This window comes from Mytilus edulis, chromosome 6 (genome assembly GCF_963676685.1).
Source record: "Mytilus edulis chromosome 6, xbMytEdul2.2, whole genome shotgun sequence".
NCBI lineage: Eukaryota > Metazoa > Mollusca > Bivalvia > Mytilida > Mytilidae > Mytilus > Mytilus edulis.
Window position 1 is genome coordinate 62,837,676 of NC_092349.1, and position 10,939 is coordinate 62,848,614.

The following is a 10,939-nucleotide window of genomic DNA, read 5'->3' on the forward strand; positions in this document are numbered from 1 at the left end:
ACATTTTGAATTCTTTTTGCTGCACACTATATACTTTCAAACATGCAGTACATGTGTTATGTCATGTATTATTAAGTGAGAAAATGCTGCTGAAGAGAAGAGCAAATGACTAAGTAGAAAAAGAAGAAATGATGTATTTTTTTTTTCGCCGTCAAAAACCCGACCTGTTTTGGCTGCTCGTAAATCGGTTGTCTACAAATATAGTTCCTGTCATTTTTATGAATGTAAACTATAAGTAGTGTGTCTTTTAGGGGAACATTTTTGGCTTAAAGTTGTAAGTTATTTTAATTATGTTTTAGTGATTTGTATCATCATTTTGTAAAATTTTAACTTAAACAGATTGCATTGTGGGACTAAGTGTCAGAATTGTATGGATGGCAACTCTGTCTATATTAAAAAGCTTAACAATCGTAACTTTAAAAGCGCAACTTTTGAACATGCGTCTAATAACTTTATTTCTTGTCACTAAGCAGATCATAATAAGTAAGCACACAAGTACATGTCAAGATGTGTTACAGATTTAATGTTTTCTTTCTCACTGTAAATCTTCAAATGTGTGTTTGCATAAAAGAAATGTCTTCACTGGGGACTCTAGAGCTGAAACATGCTGTCTTCAGTTTAGCAGGGACTTAACTCTTCATGTCCTTTTTGTCATTTTTGCACAGAGGATCTAAAGGACACAGCCAGTGCAGGAAAGCTATGCTTACAAAACGACATGTTTACACTTAGCTACCAAATAATGCATCAAAATAATGACTTTGCGATATATTTCTAGAAAGTTTTGCAACTCTTGGACATAAAACGCACCCTTTCTTATAAAGACAAAAAATTGTAAATATAAAGGTTTCTACCAAACGTTTATAAACGGACTTATTATTGAATATTAAAGTTTAACTTGATTAAAGATAAAAAAAAAAAAAGTTTAACTTGATTAAAAGTTAAATATAACAGGTCACCAACCTTAAATTGAGTTGGGCTGAAAGACCTGAAAACGTAGTCCCTACCTATTATGCTTTTATCCTCACATCCTATTATGTAAGGCTACAATTACTTCTATGCCATGCACTTGCATATAAAAAGAAGGTAGCTAACATTTTCAAATATTTCTCAATAAATATTTTTGTTCCACAAAACATTCATGAAGAATTGCCATTTGATGTAGCTGCATGCTTCATGTGCAGCGACAAATATATCAATCATTATATAAAAAGATAGTACAATATATGTGTTGCAATACATTGCTTTAGTCAATTTGAAGTTCCAGTACATACATTCTACAAGGTATTCACAGAGAGGTGTTATTGGATGAAGCTGATTCATGTTCAGCGACAAATATGTCAGCCACAATACAATAAGATAGTAATATGTATGAGTTGCAAAACATTTCTTCAGTCAAATTAAAATTCGAGTTGATAGATTCTTGTTTACCAAACCAAAAAAAAAAGTGATGTAGGAAACGTCTAAAATACACAATGCTTGATTATATTGATATCTTGGTGTTTAATGCCACTTTCATCACTATTGACGTTTTCATTGCGGACAGTTTTTATATGTGGAAAATAAAATTAAATCGAAAATAAACCTTTTACAAATGGTAGCATCTGCCAAGTGAAAAGTTCGTTCGTGTATATTTTTAGTCGCTGGGATGCTATTTCATTGAGGGAAACGTGCATATCCTATTCACATGTTAGCGTGCACATGTCTTTTGGTTATTTTGATTGCTAGGTTGCTGTCCCTTTGACGTTTACCCCACATTTTGAATTCTTTTTGCTGCACACTATATACTTTCAAACATGCAGTACATGTGTTATGTCATGTATTATTAAGTGAGAAAATGCTGCTGAAGAGAAGAGCAAATGACTAAGTAGAAAAAGAAGAAATGATGTATTTTTTTTTTCGCCGTCAAAAACCCGACCTGTTTTGGCTGCTCGTAAATCGGTTGTCTACAAATATAGTTCCTGTCATTTTTATGAATGTAAACTATAAGTAGTGTGTCTTTTAGGGGAACATTTTTGGCTTAAAGTTGTAAGTTATTTTAATTATGTTTTAGTGATTTGTATCATCATTTTGTAAAATTTTAACTTAAACAGATTGCATTGTGGGACTAAGTGTCAGAATTGTATGGATGGCAACTCTGTCTATATTAAAAAGCTTAACAATCGTAACTTTAAAAGCGCAACTTTTGAACATGCGTCTAATAACTTTATTTCTTGTCACTAAGCAGATCATAATAAGTAAGCACACAAGTACATGTCAAGATGTGTTACAGATTTAATGTTTTCTTTCTCACTGTAAATCTTCAAATGTGTGTTTGCATAAAAGAAATGTCTTCACTGGGGACTCTAGAGCTGAAACATGCTGTCTTCAGTTTAGCAGGGACTTAACTCTTCATGTCCTTTTTGTCATTTTTGCACAGAGGATCTAAAGGACACAGCCAGTGCAGGAAAGCTATGCTTACAAAACGACATGTTTACACTTAGCTACCAAATAATGCATCAAAATAATGACTTTGCGATATATTTCTAGAAAGTTTTGCAACTCTTGGACATAAAACGCACCCTTTCTTATAAAGACAAAAAATTGTAAATATAAAGGTTTCTACCAAACGTTTATAAACGGACTTATTATTGAATATTAAAGTTTAACTTGATTAAAGATAAAAAAAAAAAAAAGTTTAACTTGATTAAAAGTTAAATATAACAGGTCACCAACCTTAAATTGAGTTGGGCTGAAAGACCTGAAAACGTAGTCCCTACCTATTATGCTTTTATCCTCACATCCTATTATGTAAGGCTACAATTACTTCTATGCCATGCACTTGCATATAAAAAGAAGGTAGCTAACATTTTCAAATATTTCTCAATAAATATTTTTGTTCCACAAAACATTCATGAAGAATTGCCATTTGATGTAGCTGCATGCTTCATGTGCAGCGACAAATATATCAATCATTATATAAAAAGATAGTACAATATATGTGTTGCAATACATTGCTTTAGTCAATTTGAAGTTCCAGTACATACATTCTACAAGGTATTCACAGAGAGGTGTTATTGGATGAAGCTGATTCATGTTCAGCGACAAATATGTCAGCCACAATACAATAAGATAGTAATATGTATGAGTTGCAAAACATTTCTTCAGTCAAATTAAAATTCGAGTTGATAGATTCTTGTTTACCAAACCAAAAAAAAAAAGTGATGTAGGAAACGTCTAAAATACACAATGCTTGATTATATTGATATCTTGGTGTTTAATGCCACTTTCATCACTATTGACGTTTTCATTGCGGACAGTTTTTATATGTGGAAAATAAAATTAAATCGAAAATAAACCTTTTACAAATGGTAGCATCTGCCAAGTGAAAAGTTCGTTCGTGTATATTTTTAGTCGCTGGGATGCTATTTCATTGAGGGAAACGTGCATATCCTATTCACATGTTAGCGTGCACATGTCTTTTGGTTATTTTGATTGCTAGGTTGCTGTCCCTTTGACGTTTACCCCACATTTTGAATTCTTTTTGCTGCACACTATATACTTTCAAACATGCAGTACATGTGTTATGTCATGTATTATTAAGTGAGAAAATGCTGCTGAAGAGAAGAGCAAATGACTAAGTAGAAAAAGAAGAAATGATGTATTTTTTTTTTCGCCGTCAAAAACCCGACCTGTTTTGGCTGCTCGTAAATCGGTTGTCTACAAATATAGTTCCTGTCATTTTTATGAATGTAAACTATAAGTAGTGTGTCTTTTAGGGGAACATTTTTGGCTTAAAGTTGTAAGTTATTTTAATTATGTTTTAGTGATTTGTATCATCATTTTGTAAAATTTTAACTTAAACAGATTGCATTGTGGGACTAAGTGTCAGAATTGTATGGATGGCAACTCTGTCTATATTAAAAAGCTTAACAATCGTAACTTTAAAAGCGCAACTTTTGAACATGCGTCTAATAACTTTATTTCTTGTCACTAAGCAGATCATAATAAGTAAGCACACAAGTACATGTCAAGATGTGTTACAGATTTAATGTTTTCTTTCTCACTGTAAATCTTCAAATGTGTGTTTGCATAAAAGAAATGTCTTCACTGGGGACTCTAGAGCTGAAACATGCTGTCTTCAGTTTAGCAGGGACTTAACTCTTCATGTCCTTTTTGTCATTTTTGCACAGAGGATCTAAAGGACACAGCCAGTGCAGGAAAGCTATGCTTACAAAACGACATGTTTACACTTAGCTACCAAATAATGCATCAAAATAATGACTTTGCGATATATTTCTAGAAAGTTTTGCAACTCTTGGACATAAAACGCACCCTTTCTTATAAAGACAAAAAATTGTAAATATAAAGGTTTCTACCAAACGTTTATAAACGGACTTATTATTGAATATTAAAGTTTAACTTGATTAAAGATAAAAAAAAAAAAAAGTTTAACTTGATTAAAAGTTAAATATAACAGGTCACCAACCTTAAATTGAGTTGGGCTGAAAGACCTGAAAACGTAGTCCCTACCTATTATGCTTTTATCCTCACATCCTATTATGTAAGGCTACAATTACTTCTATGCCATGCACTTGCATATAAAAAGAAGGTAGCTAACATTTTCAAATATTTCTCAATAAATATTTTTGTTCCACAAAACATTCATGAAGAATTGCCATTTGATGTAGCTGCATGCTTCATGTGCAGCGACAAATATATCAATCATTATATAAAAAGATAGTACAATATATGTGTTGCAATACATTGCTTTAGTCAATTTGAAGTTCCAGTACATACATTCTACAAGGTATTCACAGAGAGGTGTTATTGGATGAAGCTGATTCATGTTCAGCGACAAATATGTCAGCCACAATACAATAAGATAGTAATATGTATGAGTTGCAAAACATTTCTTCAGTCAAATTAAAATTCGAGTTGATAGATTCTTGTTTACCAAACCAAAAAAAAAAGTGATGTAGGAAACGTCTAAAATACACAATGCTTGATTATATTGATATCTTGGTGTTTAATGCCACTTTCATCACTATTGACGTTTTCATTGCGGACAGTTTTTATATGTGGAAAATAAAATTAAATCGAAAATAAACCTTTTACAAATGGTAGCATCTGCCAAGTGAAAAGTTCGTTCGTGTATATTTTTAGTCGCTGGGATGCTATTTCATTGAGGGAAACGTGCATATCCTATTCACATGTTAGCGTGCACATGTCTTTTGGTTATTTTGATTGCTAGGTTGCTGTCCCTTTGACGTTTACCCCACATTTTGAATTCTTTTTGCTGCACACTATATACTTTCAAACATGCAGTACATGTGTTATGTCATGTATTATTAAGTGAGAAAATGCTGCTGAAGAGAAGAGCAAATGACTAAGTAGAAAAAGAAGAAATGATGTATTTTTTTTTTCGCCGTCAAAAACCCGACCTGTTTTGGCTGCTCGTAAATCGGTTGTCTACAAATATAGTTCCTGTCATTTTTATGAATGTAAACTATAAGTAGTGTGTCTTTTAGGGGAACATTTTTGGCTTAAAGTTGTAAGTTATTTTAATTATGTTTTAGTGATTTGTATCATCATTTTGTAAAATTTTAACTTAAACAGATTGCATTGTGGGACTAAGTGTCAGAATTGTATGGATGGCAACTCTGTCTATATTAAAAAGCTTAACAATCGTAACTTTAAAAGCGCAACTTTTGAACATGCGTCTAATAACTTTATTTCTTGTCACTAAGCAGATCATAATAAGTAAGCACACAAGTACATGTCAAGATGTGTTACAGATTTAATGTTTTCTTTCTCACTGTAAATCTTCAAATGTGTGTTTGCATAAAAGAAATGTCTTCACTGGGGACTCTAGAGCTGAAACATGCTGTCTTCAGTTTAGCAGGGACTTAACTCTTCATGTCCTTTTTGTCATTTTTGCACAGAGGATCTAAAGGACACAGCCAGTGCAGGAAAGCTATGCTTACAAAACGACATGTTTACACTTAGCTACCAAATAATGCATCAAAATAATGACTTTGCGATATATTTCTAGAAAGTTTTGCAACTCTTGGACATAAAACGCACCCTTTCTTATAAAGACAAAAAATTGTAAATATAAAGGTTTCTACCAAACGTTTATAAACGGACTTATTATTGAATATTAAAGTTTAACTTGATTAAAGATAAAAAAAAAAAAAGTTTAACTTGATTAAAAGTTAAATATAACAGGTCACCAACCTTAAATTGAGTTGGGCTGAAAGACCTGAAAACGTAGGCCCTACCTATTATGCTTTTATCCTCACATCCTATTATGTAAGGCTACGAATACTTCTATGCCATGCACTTGCATATGAAAAGAAGGTAGCTAACATTTTCAAATATTTCTCAATAAATATTTTTGTTCCACAAAACATTCATGAAGAATTGCCATTTGATGTAGCTGCATGCTTCATGTGCAGCGACAAATATATCAATCATTATATAAAAAGATAGTACAATATATGTGTTGCAATACATTGCTTTAGTCAATTTGAAGTTCCAGTACATACATTCTACAAGGTATTCACAGAGAGGTGTTATTGGATGAAGCTGATTCATGTTCAGCGACAAATATGTCAGCCACAATACAATAAGATAGTAATATGTATCAGTTGCAAAACATTTCTTCAGTCAAATTAAAATTCGAGTTGATAGATTCTTGTTTACCAAACCAAAAAAAAAAGTGATGTAGGAAACGTCTAAAATACACAATGCTTGATTATATTGATATCTTGGTGTTTAATGCCACTTTCATCACTATTGACGTTTTCATTGCGGACAGTTTTTATATGTGGAAAATAAAATTAAATCGAAAATAAACCTTTTACAAATGGTAGCATCTGCCAAGTGAAAAGTTCGTTCGTGTATATTTTTAGTCGCTGGGATGCTATTTCATTGAGGGAAACGTGCATATCCTATTCACATGTTAGCGTGCACATGTCTTTTGGTTATTTTGATTGCTAGGTTGCTGTCCCTTTGACGTTTACCCCACATTTTGAATTCTTTTTGCTGCACACTATATACTTTCAAACATGCAGTACATGTGTTATGTCATGTATTATTAAGTGAGAAAATGCTGCTGAAGAGAAGAGCAAAGGACTAAGTAGAAAAAGAAGAAATGATGTATTTTTTTTTTCGCCGTCAAAAACCCGACCTGTTTTGGCTGCTCGTAAATCGGTTGTCTACAAATATAGTTCCTGTCATTTTTATGAATGTAAACTATAAGTAGTGTGTCTTTTAGGGGAACATTTTTGGCTTAAAGTTGTAAGTTATTTTATTTATGTTTTAGTGATTTGTATCATCATTTTGTAAAATTTTAACTTAAACAGATTGCATTGTGGGACTAAGTGTCAGAATTGTATGGATGGCAACTCTGTCTATATTAAAAAGCTTAACAATCGTAACTTTAAAAGCGCAACATTTGAACATGCGTCTAATAACTTTATTTCTTGTCACTAAACAGATCATAATAAGTAAGCACACAAGTACATGTCAAGATGTGTTACAGATTTAATGTTTTCTTTCTCACTGTAAATCTTCAAATGTGTGTTTGCATAAAAAAAATGTCTTCACTGGGGACTCTAGAGCTGAAACATGCTGTCTTCAGTTTAACAGGGACTTAACTCTTCATGTCCTTTTTGTCATTTTTGCACAGAGGATCTAAAGGACACAGCCAGTGCAGGAAAGCTATGCTTACAAAACGACATGTTTACACTTAGCTACCAAATAATGCATCAAAATAATGACTTTGCGATATATTTCTAGAAATTTTTGCAACTCTTGGACATAAAACGCACCCTTTCTTATAAAGACAAAAAATTGTATGTATAAAGGTTTCTACCTAACGTTTATAAACGGACTTATTATTGAATTTTAAAGTTTAACTTGATTAAAAGTTAAATATAACAGGTCACCAACCTTAAATTGAGTTGGGCTGAAAGACCTGAAAACGTAGGCCCTACCTATTATGCTTTTATCCTCACATCCTATTATGTAAGGCTACGAATACTTCTATGCCATGCACTTGCATATGAAAAGAAGGTAGCTAACATTTTCAAATATTTCTCAATAAATATTTTTGTTCCACAAAACATTCATGAAGAATTGCCATTTGATGTAGCTGCATGCTTCATGTGCAGCGACAAATATATCAATCATTATATAAAAAGATAGTACAATATATGTGTTGCAATACATTGCTTTAGTCAATTTGAAGTTCCAGTACATACATTCTACAAGGTATTCACAGAGAGGTGTTATTGGATGAAGCTGATTCATGTTCAGCGACAAATATGTCAGCCACAATACAATAAGATAGTAATATGTATCAGTTGCAAAACATTTCTTCAGTCAAATTAAAATTCGAGTTGATAGATTCTTGTTTACCAAACCAAAAAAAAAAGTGATGTAGGAAACGTCTAAAATACACAATGCTTGATTATATTGATATCTTGGTGTTTAATGCCACTTTCATCACTATTGACGTTTTCATTGCGGACAGTTTTTATATGTGGAAAATAAAATTAAATCGAAAATAAACCTTTTACAAATGGTAGCATCTGCCAAGTGAAAAGTTCGTTCGTGTATATTTTTAGTCGCTGGGATGCTATTTCATTGAGGGAAACGTGCATATCCTATTCACATGTTAGCGTGCACATGTCTTTTGGTTATTTTGATTGCTAGGTTGCTGTCCCTTTGACGTTTACCCCACATTTTGAATTCTTTTTGCTGCACACTATATACTTTCAAACATGCAGTACATGTGTTATGTCATGTATTATTAAGTGAGAAAATGCTGCTGAAGAGAAGAGCAAAGGACTAAGTAGAAAAAGAAGAAATGATGTATTTTTTTTTTCGCCGTCAAAAACCCGACCTGTTTTGGCTGCTCGTAAATCGGTTGTCTACAAATATAGTTCCTGTCATTTTTATGAATGTAAACTATAAGTAGTGTGTCTTTTAGGGGAACATTTTTGGCTTAAAGTTGTAAGTTATTTTATTTATGTTTTAGTGATTTGTATCATCATTTTGTAAAATTTTAACTTAAACAGATTGCATTGTGGGACTAAGTGTCAGAATTGTATGGATGGCAACTCTGTCTATATTAAAAAGCTTAACAATCGTAACTTTAAAAGCGCAACATTTGAACATGCGTCTAATAACTTTATTTCTTGTCACTAAACAGATCATAATAAGTAAGCACACAAGTACATGTCAAGATGTGTTACAGATTTAATGTTTTCTTTCTCACTGTAAATCTTCAAATGTGTGTTTGCATAAAAAAAATGTCTTCACTGGGGACTCTAGAGCTGAAACATGCTGTCTTCAGTTTAACAGGGACTTAACTCTTCATGTCCTTTTTGTCATTTTTGCACAGAGGATCTAAAGGACACAGCCAGTGCAGGAAAGCTATGCTTACAAAACGACATGTTTACACTTAGCTACCAAATAATGCATCAAAATAATGACTTTGCGATATATTTCTAGAAATTTTTGCAACTCTTGGACATAAAACGCACCCTTTCTTATAAAGACAAAAAAATGTATGTATAAAGGTTTCTACCTAACGTTTATAAACGGACTTATTATTGAATTTTAAAGTTTAACTTGATTAAAAGTTAAATATAACAGGTCACCAACCTTAAATTGAGTTGGGCTGAAAGACCTGAAAACGTAGGCCCTACCTATTATGCTTTTATCCTCACATCCTATTATGTAAGGCTACGAATACTTCTATGCCATGCACTTGCATATGAAAAGAAGGTAGCTAACATTTTCAAATATTTCTCAATAAATATTTTTGTTCCACAAAACATTCATGAAGAATTGCCATTTGATGTAGCTGCATGCTTCATGTGCAGCGACAAATATATCAATCATTATATAAAAAGATAGTACAATATATGTGTTGCAATACATTGCTTTAGTCAATTTGAAGTTCCAGTACATACATTCTACAAGGTATTCACAGAGAGGTGTTATTGGATGAAGCTGATTCATGTTCAGCGACAAATATGTCAGCCACAATACAATAAGATAGTAATATGTATCAGTTGCAAAACATTTCTTCAGTCAAATTAAAATTCGAGTTGATAGATTCTTGTTTACCAAACCAAAAAAAAAAAGTGATGTAGGAAACGTCTAAAATACACAATGCTTGATTATATTGATATCTTGGTGTTTAATGCCACTTTCATCACTATTGACGTTTTCATTGCGGACAGTTTTTATATGTGGAAAATAAAATTAAATCGAAAATAAACCTTTTACAAATGGTAGCATCTGCCAAGTGAAAAGTTCGTTCGTGTATATTTTTAGTCGCTGGGATGCTATTTCATTGAGGGAAACGTGCATATCCTATTCACATGTTAGCGTGCACATGTCTTTTGGTTATTTTGATTGCTAGGTTGCTGTCCCTTTGACGTTTACCCCACATTTTGAATTCTTTTTGCTGCACACTATATACTTTCAAACATGCAGTACATGTGTTATGTCATGTATTATTAAGTGAGAAAATGCTGCTGAAGAGAAGAGCAAAGGACTAAGTAGAAAAAGAAGAAATGATGTATTTTTTTTTCGCCGTCAAAAACCCGACCTGTTTTGGCTGCTCGTAAATCGGTTGTCTACAAATATAGTTCCTGTCATTTTTATGAATGTAAACTATAAGTAGTGTGTCTTTTAGGGGAACATTTTTGGCTTAAAGTTGTAAGTTATTTTATTTATGTTTTAGTGATTTGTATCATCATTTTGTAAAATTTTAACTAAAACAGATTGCATTGTGGGACTAAGTGTCAGAATTGTATGGATGGCAACTCTGTCTATATTAAAAAGCTTAACAATCGTAACTTTAAAAGCGCAACTTTTGAACATGCGTCTAATAACTTTATTTCTTGTCACTAAACAGATCATAATAAGTAAGCACACA